Below are 10,700 nucleotides of genomic sequence, written 5' to 3'. Positions count from 1 at the left end.
ATAGAGGCAGGAAACATGTTCCCAATGTTGGGGGAGTCCAGAACAAGGGGCCACAGTTTAAGAATAAGGGGTAGGCCATTTAGAACTGAGATGAGGAAAAACTATTTCAGTGAGAGAATTGTGAATCTGTGGAATTCTCTTCCTCAGAAGGCCAATTCTCTGAATGCATTCAAGAGAGAGCTAGATAGAGCTCTTAAGGATATCGGAGTCAGGGGGTATGGGGAGAAGGCAGGAACGGGGTACTGATTGAGAATGATCAGCCATGATCACATTGAATGGCGGTGCTGGCTCGAAGGGCCGAATGGCCTCCTCCTGCACCTATTGTCTATTGTCTATTAACGCCTTAGTGAAGATCTTTGAATCTTGGTTAGCCACAGACGAGGTCCCAGAGGAGTGGAAAGTAGCTAAGGTTGTTCCTTTATTTAAGATGGGAGGTAGAGGGCATCCAGTGAATTATAGATCCTGAGCCACTCATCAGTCGTAGGGAAGCTGTTGGTGAGGAAGCATTGGTATAAGATTTACTCTCGTTTGGAACGGAATGCTGTAACTAAGGACAACCATCATGACTTTGTACACAGCAGGACTTCTATTGCTAACATGACCGAGTTTTTTGGTAGTAGATTTTGGATTGTTGACAGGCGTGGGTAAGGTGCACGAAGATTGGAGGGTGGCTATCGTTGTGCTCTATTTGAAAAAGGGTGCAACGAAAAGACTGGGACATTACAGACGGGTGTTCCTAATATCATTGATGGTAGGTTATTTGGGGGTGGAAGGATTCTGAGAGAAACGATCTACATGAATTTTTCCAGGGATTGTAGGAGGCTGGAGGGACAGTATGGACGTTTATAAATTCATCAGGGGCATTGATAAGGCGAATAGTCGCAGAATATTCCATAGGGATGTAGAGTCAAAACCTATAGAGCATGATTACATTGAGAGAGTATTTAGTAAAGGATCATAGACAATTAGCTAAATGATAGAATACTCCCGTTTTTATTGAAGGGTCGCGACCCGAAAAGTCACCTATTCATATTATTGAGATGTTGCCTGACCGCTGAGTTACTCCAGCGCTCCGTGTCCCTTTGTGTATAAACCTGCATCTGCAGGGTTTTTTTGTTTTAACACGCTGCCTCATTCACAGTTCAGTGATAGGCACAGATTTACAAGTTCCATCCTTTCTCGCACTTTGACATTAATGTGTACATTTCTGAAACACTTCTGAGTAACACATTGCTGTCACGTTATCATCATCTCACTGTACTAACTAGATATACGATTGCAGGCTGTCTTAAGAGATAAAACTTCACTTTAAAGCACAGGAATGTCTTGTGCAATCATATAAAAATAAAAAGTACATGAATAGCATTCAGTTAGTTAAACAATGCAATTACCACTGATGGAAGAGTAAATTAGGATGTTTTTTCAAAGACTAACTTAAATTATAGTGTAATGGGAAATGCATGTGTAGTGATTTCAAATTCATTTCAGAGTACCTTTTCCTAATTATGTGTCCAGTGGCTTGAGGTGGAATAAATAAGAAACACATTTCAAACCGAACAGAGCTCATAGCGATCCTATTTGCCAAGAAAATGCATGCCCCGCCGAGAGGACCGGTCTACGCCGCTTACTACACAGCCCTTGCAGTCATCGCTATTCCAGGTGAAGTATGTTACTCACATTGTTTCTGGAGTTAGTGTTTATGTGAATAAAGCGGATGGAAGTTGCGACGCCCTTTTGCACAGTTACGATCGGAACGCAATCTACGAATATGCGTACAGCACATCAGAAGTTCATGTTAATCTTGGGAAGGCTCCGGCATCCATTATCTCATGTAATTTTTAGGACATTAAATTTTGATGAAAAATAGCAAAACCTTGACTTGTATTCCTTTCCATGAAGAGAGTATCAAAATGAATTGAGGATTTGGTAGCAGGCTCTTTTTTTCGCGAATGTGGTCTTGCTCCATGATTCGTTTTGAACCTTTAGCCATGCCAGATCATCAATCAATGGCGGCGATTGAGGGAAATGCCAGATCATAGGATTATCAATTGCTGCGAAGCACATTGTCGCTGCTAATAGTTAATTTCACCGTAGGTGTGCTCAGTGTTCAGCTGCCCGCTGAGCCTTGTGTCTATCCGATTTTGCACATTTCGTTGCACGGCATCGGGGACTTGAGGTTGGGTGGGTGCGGGGGGGGGGGGAGCTCCCACGAAGCATCACTACCAGTCGAGGTCACTCTGTTGTACGCAAGCTTTGATAGAGAGAACACAGATGTCCGCTTGTCGGGCCTTGATCGCCCTCAAGTACACAATCTCAGTCACAGACACTACCATTAGAAGATCCTTCAGGAGGGTGAACCCTCATAAAGTATCTGGACCTCATGGTCTACCTGGTACTGTTTTTAATATTGTGCAGTCCAACTGGTTGGAGTGTTTGCTGGCATCTCCAACCTCTAGATACCAAGGTTTGAGGTTCCCACGTGCTTTAGAAGAGCATCCATAATACCGGTGCCTAAGCAAAGTAAGGCGATGTGCCTCAATGAATACCGACTGGTGGCACGAACATCCGTGGTGATGAAGTGCTTTGAGAGGTTGGTCATGGCGGATATTAACTCCCACCTCAACAGATCCGGGCCCCATCACAATTTGCCTACAATGATCAATGGGGGTGGCGATTTCACTGCATTCTGCGTTCTGCGCTGGATCACAATAGACAACAGTGGAGGAGTAAGCCATTCGGCCCTACGAGCCAGCACTTGGACAATAAAAACGAATCGGCCAGGCTGTTGCTCATAGAGTACAGCTCAGTATTCAACACCACCATCCCCTCCAACCTGGTTACCAAGGTCGCGGATCTGGGTCGCTGCGTATGCATCTGTAAGTGCATACTCAACTTCCTCATCAACAGACCAAAGTCTGTACAAATTGGCAGCAACATTTCCTCCTCGATAACTATCAGCACAGGAGCACCCTAAGGCTACCAGCTCAGCCCTTTGCCCTACTCAGTCTACACTCATGGCTGAGTAGTGGGTACAGTTCCATCTCCATCTTGAAATTCGCCGACAACACCACAATCCTTGGAGGAATTACAGATGACGGTGAGACTGAATACAGGAGATAGATCTAACATTGGCCGAATGGTGTCACACCAGCAACCTTGCTCTCAACATCAGTTAAACCAAGGAACTGATTCTTGACTTTACAAGAGGAAGGTCGGGGATCCACAAACCTGTCTTTTATCCCGGGACGGTGGTGGAGAAAGTCAAAAACTTCAAGTTCCTGGCTATGCATTTCTCTGAACATTTGGCATGGACTCAACGCATTGACGCAATCATAAATAAAATCCATCGGCACTCTATTTCATTGGAAGATTGAGTAACTTCGGTATTCAACGTAAACTGTCTTTAAATTCTACCGGTGTATAGTAAAGAGCACATTGCTGCTTGCTGCACGGCCTTGTTCATCATTTCGAACGCCCAGGAACGAAGAAGATTGCAAAAGAAGTGAACACTGCCAAATCCATCACGGGGACTGACCTCTAGGCTATCGAAGGGATCTTCAGGAGTTCCAAGCCTCCAAAAGGCAGCCGGCATCATCACAGACCCACAGCAACTGCCCATATGCTGGTTTCACTTCTACCACCGGGAATAAGGCACAGGAGCCCGAAAACAGTCCCGTCGAGTTTCAGGAGCAGCTTCCTCCCTGCAACCATCATGCTACTAAACACAATACCGTTCAAATCGCTCTGAACTGCATAAACGTAGGGGCATTGTTTTTGTCTTTGCACTATCGTTGTCTCCTGTAACTTTCCCCGTCTCATCTGAACGTTCCACCCTTTTGTCTTTGACATTTCCTCGTTGGAGAAAAGGTTCTAACTATGCACCAAAAATCTTTTCAATATATTTCAAATGTCTTGAAATTTTCTCCCGAATATTACGATCGGTCTAAAATATCAAGACTCGACCTCTGCATCGCTGATTATTTCGGCCCCTCCAGTTGGGTGATATCTGAGTCGTTAAAGCTTTGTACAAGTCCTGTCGTTTTACCAATTTTGCTGTTTTTGCACTCGGTAACATCCCGGTTTTTTTTCCTATCACTCTCTCTATCTCTCTCCCTTTCTCTCCCTTTACATACAGTTAATTTCGTGGCGATTGTGATCCTGTCCAGAGGAAAGTGTGGTCTCTCCAGGTGCATCACTCGGTACCTGGTATCCATGGCGGTGACGGATCTTCTGGTTATTGTCACTGCTGTGTTACTAAATCGGATACCTGGCATCTACACTCCAGGAAGTTTCATGTCTATTACTCCTGTTTGCAGTCTCAGTATTGCTTTAAGCCATGCTACTCGGGACAGTTCTGTTTGGTTAACAGTCGCGTTTACCTTTGACCGATTTGTGGCTATCTGTTGCCAAAAGCTGAAAACAAGATATTGCAGCGAGAAAACTGCAACTTATGTTATTGGAACGATCTGCACGGTGGGATGGTTGAAAAGCATACCTTGGTATTTTATGCACGAACCGATGTATATAATTGACAATGTCCCGTGGTATTGTAAAGTGAGGCTTGCTCGCTCCACATCACCTCTGGAAAATCTTTGATTGGTCCTCTCGTATTTTGACACCTTGTCTCGCGTTTCTTCTAATTCTTTTGTTGAATGTCCTCACAGTCAGACACATTCTAGTTGTCAGTAGAGCTCGCAGGAGACTCCGTGGGCAAAGCAATGGGGAGCCTCAGAAAGACCCGGAAATGGATAGCAGAAAAAAGTCTATGATTTTGCTCTTCGCCATTTCAGGTAGTTTCATCGTGCTCTGGGTAGCATATTTCGCACAGTTCATCTATATGACAGTCAAAGATAATTACCAACTCAAGGGTATTTTCAATACGTTTATTTATGCAGTGACCCAGAGCAAATTTCGGGAACAGTTTGGCGCTATGATGCGATGTCCATTGAAACTCAAATGTAATTTGTAATAATAACTGGAAAAGGCTCCAATGTCACTCTCATTCACCAGAATACCTCATGGCTGCTTTGTGTTTGACAAGCGTCTGTTTTGTTTTCCTTAAACGGGATGTCTAAAGTGAGCAGTGTTACTTGCACTTTAGTTTGCACGCATTATATATTATCATTGATTTATCCAAAGGGTTCACATATTGGAGTAAGTGGAGTAGAGAGTGGTAAAACAAACTTATTTCACGTACTACCCATACAAGGGACAGCTTTTATACACAACAATACAGTATAAGCGCAAAATAGAGCTCCTCAGTTTGTTTGTGAATTTAATCTCATGCTTTCTATAATTCCATCGTCTATGGTGACTATCAGCCACAACAAAACTAATCACAAGAGCCGAATTAGTTCCATATTTTTCTTTTCCCTTCTCATCCAAGTATCAGTGCTGCTGCCATTTAAATTATATTATTGTTCCTACCTCCACAACTTCCTGCGGGAGCTTATTCCAGATACCAACTACATGAAAATGTCCCCCCACAGATCTTGTTTAATTTTCCGCACTCTCCCCTCAAACCTATGCCCTCTCGACATAAATATTTAGATAATTTCATAATGTTATAGCCTCTCCGGCCAAATTTTATAAATGTACAATAGTGTCTCGAAATGGACGTCACCGCCTCGAACAAAGCGCGATCATGAATTGTAAACTGAATCAGTTAAAATGTTGCCAATAATTGACTGGTTATCAAATGAAATCCGGGTCCTACTTGAAAAGCTGGGTAGCATCTCTGGAGAAAATGAATAGGTGACGTCCCATCCTCGAGAATTCTCGACCGAAGCGTACAAATTAGCAAGAAAAAGCAGCCTACCAAAGGACTGGGAGAAATTCAGAGTCCTGCAGAGGAGGACAAAGGGCTTAATTAGGAAAGGGAAAATAGATTATGAAAGAAAACTGGCAGGAAACATAAAAACTGACTGCAAACGGTTTTATAGATACGTGAAGAGAAAAAGATTAGTTAAAACAAATGTAGGTCCCTTGCAGTCACAAACAGGTGCTTTCATCATGGGGAACAAGGACATGGCAGACCAATTGAATAACTACTTTGGTTCTGTCTTCACTAAGGAAGACATAAATAATCTGCCGGAAATAGCAGGGGACCGTGGTCAAATGAGATGGAGGAACTGAGTGAAATCCAGGTTAGTCGGGATGTGGCATTAGGTAAATTGAATGGATTAAAGGCCGATAAATCCCCAGGGCCAGATAGGCTGCATCCCAGAGTGCTTAAGGAGGTAGCCCCAGAAATAGTGGATGCATTAGTGATAATTTTTCAAAACTCTTTAGATTCTGGAGTACTTCCTGGGGATTGGAGGGTAGCTAATGTAACCCCACTTTTCAAAAAGGGAGGGAGAGAGAAAACGGAATTATAGACCAGTTAGCCTAACATCGGTAGTGGGGAAAATGCTAGAGTCAGTTATTAAGGATGGGATAGCAGCACATTTGGAAAGTGGTGAAATCATTGGACAAAGTCAGCATGGATTTATGAAAGGTAAATCATGTCTGACGAATCTTATAGAATTTTTCGAGGATGTAACCAGTAGAGTAGATAAGGGAGAACCAGTGGATGTGTTATAGAAGGCTTCCGGAAGGCTTTCGACAAGGTCCCACATAAGAGATTAGTATGCAAACGTAAAGCACACGGTATTGTGGGTTCAGTATTGATGTGGATAGAGAACTGGCTGGCAGACAGGAAGCAAAGAGTAGGAATAAACGGGTCCTTTTCAGAATGGCAGGCAGTGACTAGTGGGGTACCGCAAGGCTCAGTGCTGGGACCCCAGCTATTTACAAAATATATTAATGATTTGGACGAGGGAATTGAATGCAACATCTCCAAGTTTGCGGATGGCACGACGCTGGGGGGCAGTGTTAGCTGTGAGGAGGATGCTAGGAGGCTGCAACGCGACTTGGATAGGTTAGGTGAGTGGGAAAATGCATGGCAGATGCAGTATAATGTGGATAAATGTGAGGTTATCCACTTTGGTGGCAAGAACAGGAAAGCAGACTATTATCTGAATCGTGGCCGATTAGGAGAAGGGGAGATGCAGCGAGACCTGGGTGTCGTGGTGCACCAGTCATTGAAAGTAGGTATGCAGGTACAGCAGGCAGTGAAGAAAGCGAATGGTATGTTGGCATTCATAGCGAGAGGATTTGAGTATACGAGCAGGGAGGTTCTGCTGCAGTTCTACAGGGCATTGGTGAGACCACACCTGGAGTATTGCGTACAGTTTTGGTCCCCTAATCTGAGGAAAGACATCGAGGGAGTACAGAGAAGGTTCGCCAGATTGATTCCTGGGATGGCAGGACTTTCATATGAAGAAAGACTGGATAGACTCGGCTTGTACTCGCTGTAATTTAGAAGATTGAGGGGGGATCTTATAGAAACTTACAAAATTCTGAAGGGGTTGGACAGGCTAGATGCAGGAAGATTGTTCCCGATGTTGGGGAAGTCCAGAACAAGGGGGTCGCAGTTTAAGGATAAGGGGGAAGTCTTTTAGGACCGAGATGAGAAAGTTTTTTTTCACACAGATAGTGGTGAATCTGTGGAATTCTCTGCCACAGAAGGTAGTTGAGGCCAGTTCATTGGCTATATTTAAGAGGGAGTTAGATGTGGCCCTTGTGGCTAAAGGGATCAGGGGGTATGGAGAGAAGGCAGGTACGGGATACTGAGTTGGATGTTAAGCCATGATCATATTGAATGGCGGTGCAGGCTCGAAGGGCCGAATGGCCTACTCCTGCACCTATTTTCTATGTTTCTATGTTTCTATGAAGATGCTGCCGGACTGGAGGACCTCGGCTCATAGGAGAGTTTCGGTGAGCTAGGACTTTATTCATTGGTGCGCATGGAGACTAAGGGGCGATCCGATGGAGGTGTATACATGAATGACGGGAATGGATAGGGTGAATACACAATCTATTACTCAAGATAGAGACTGAGGAACCAGAGTGCACAGGTATAAGGTGGGTGGGAAAATATTTAATAGGAACCCGAGCTGCAACCTTTTCACTGAAAGAATTGTGGATATGTCAAATGAACTGCCAGAGGAGGTGGTTGAGGCAAATATAATGACAGCATGTCTTTGTGTAGGATGGAACTGCAGATGCTGGTTTAATTCTCGACTATCCCTAATCTCCCTTGTTAGCCACGGATGCACTACCTTCCCTGATTTATTCTTTTGCCAAACTGGGATGAACAATTGTTGTAGTTCATCCATGCGGTCTTTAAATGCCTTCCATTGCATATCCACCGTCAACTCTTTAAGAATCAATTGCCAGTCTATCTTGGCCAATTCACGTCTCATGCCCTCAAAGTTACCTTTCTTTAAGTTCAGAACCGTTGTTTCTGAATTAACTAAGTCACTCTCCATCCTAATGAAGAACTCAACCATATTATGGTCACTCTTGCCCAAGGGGCATGCACATCAAGACTGCTAACTAACCCTTCCTCATTACTCAATACCCAGTCTAGAATAGCCTGCTCTCTCGTTGGTTCCTCTACATGATGGTTTAGAAAACTATCCCGTATACATTCCAAGAAATCCTCTTCCTCAGCACCTCTGCCAATTTGATTCACCCAATCTATATGTAGATTGAAGTCACCCATTATAACTGTTTTACCTTTGTTGCACGCATTTCTAATTTCTTGTTTGATGCCATCCCCAACTCTACTACTACTGTTAGGTGGACTGTACACAACTCCCACTAGCGTTTTCTGCCCCTTAGTGTTTCGCAGCTCTACCCATATCGATTCCACATCCTCCAAGCTAATGTCCTTCCTTTCTATTGCGTTAATCTCCTCTCTAACCAGCAACGCTACACCACCTCCTTTTCCTTTCTGTCTATCCCTCCTGAATATTGAATATCCATGGACGTTCAGCTCCCAGCCTTGGTCACCCTGGAGCCATGTCTCCGTAATCCAAACTATATCATATTCATTAATAACTATCTGCACATTCAACTCATCCACCTTATTACAAATGCTCCTTGCATTGAGACACAAAGCCTTCAGGTTTGTTTTTACAACACTCTTACCCCTTATACAATTATGTTGAAAAGTGGCCCTTTTTGATTTTTGCCCTGGATTTGTCTGCCTGTCACTTTTACTTTTCACCTTGCTACCTATTGCTTCTACCCTCATTTACACCCTCTGTCTCTCTGCTCATGCTCCCATCCCCCTGCCACATTAGTTTAAATCCTCCCCGACAGCACTAGCAAACACTTCAACAAGGACATTGGTTCCATTCCAGCTCAGGTGCAGACCGTCCTGTTTGTACTGGTCCCACCTCCCACAGAACTGGTTGCAATGTCCTAGAAATTTGAATCCCTCCCCCTTGCAACATTTTCCAAGCCACGTATTCATCTGAAATATCCTCCTATTTCTACTCTGACTAGCACGTGGCACTGGTAGTAATCCAGAGATTATTACCTTTGAGGTCCTACTTTTAAGTATATTTCGTAAATTTTCGCTGCACTCTTTTCATCTTAACGACATACTTCACACAGCACTGTTACCAGAACTGAACACAATACTCCAAATGTGACCTCACCGCAACATTGTGCGGTTCTGAACGATAAGAATGTCATGATTCCTGGCATTTGTGATTGAACTGAGAAAGCATTTGTTTCTTCATGGTATAAATCAGAGATTATCACAGGAACTCCCTGAAAATTTCCACTTTAAAAAAAAATGTTATTGCCAATTAAATCTGACTAGGCACAGTCCAGGCTACGAGACACAAAATGCTGTAGTCTGAAGAAGGGTCTCGTCCCGAAATGTCACCTATTTATTTGCTCCAGAGTTGCTGCCAGACCCGCTGAGCTGCGTTCACAAGCAATAGGTGTAGAATTAAGCCATTCCACCCATCGAGTCTACTCCGCCATTCAATCATGGCTAATCTATGCCTCCTAATCCCATTTCTCTGCCTGTTCCCCATAACCCATGATATCCATTCTAATCAGGAATCTGTCTATCTCTGCCTTAAAAATGACGGCCTCCACAGCTCTCTGTGACAGAGTTCCACAGATTAACTACCCTCTGACTAAATATGTTCCTCCTCACCACCTTTCCAAAAGAGCGCCCTTTTGGAAAGGAGGTGAGGAGGAACATATTTAATTCTGAGGCTGTGACCTCCGGTCCTAGACTCTCCCAGCAGCAGAAACATCCTTTCCACATCCACTCCATCTTTGCCTTTCATTTGCCTTTGCCCTAAAAAGTCAATTGAGGGAGAAAAAATGAAATCCGAAGGTAAGCTAGCTAATAATTTTTTTTAAAGTGGACAGCAAAAGTTTCTTCAATTGCATAAAGAGTAAGAAAGAAGCAAGAGTAGACGTTGGCCGCTGGAAAACGTTGCAAGATAAGTTATAATGGGGAATAAACTGCAGAGAAGTTGAATAATGGGTGGATTAAGGTGGATAAGTTACTTGGGCCAGATGGACTGCACCCTAGAATTCTGAAGTAGGTGGCTTTAGAGATTGTGGAAGCATTAATAGTGAGTTTTCAAGAATCACTAGAGTCAGGAGCGGTTCCAGACGATTGAAAAAGTGCCAAGATTATCCACTGTACAAGGTGGGAGCAAAGCAAACGCAAGGTGCTTGGGGTGCTGAAAGGGTTGAATGTGGATAAGTCACTTGGACCAAACGGACTGCACCCTAGAGTTCTGAAATAGGTGGTTTTAGGGATTGTGGAGGCATTAATA

This window comes from Rhinoraja longicauda, chromosome 16 (assembly GCF_053455715.1).
Source record: "Rhinoraja longicauda isolate Sanriku21f chromosome 16, sRhiLon1.1, whole genome shotgun sequence".
In the NCBI taxonomy this organism is placed as follows: Eukaryota; Metazoa; Chordata; class Chondrichthyes; order Rajiformes; family Arhynchobatidae; genus Rhinoraja; species Rhinoraja longicauda.
This window is presented reverse-complemented; position numbering follows the sequence as displayed.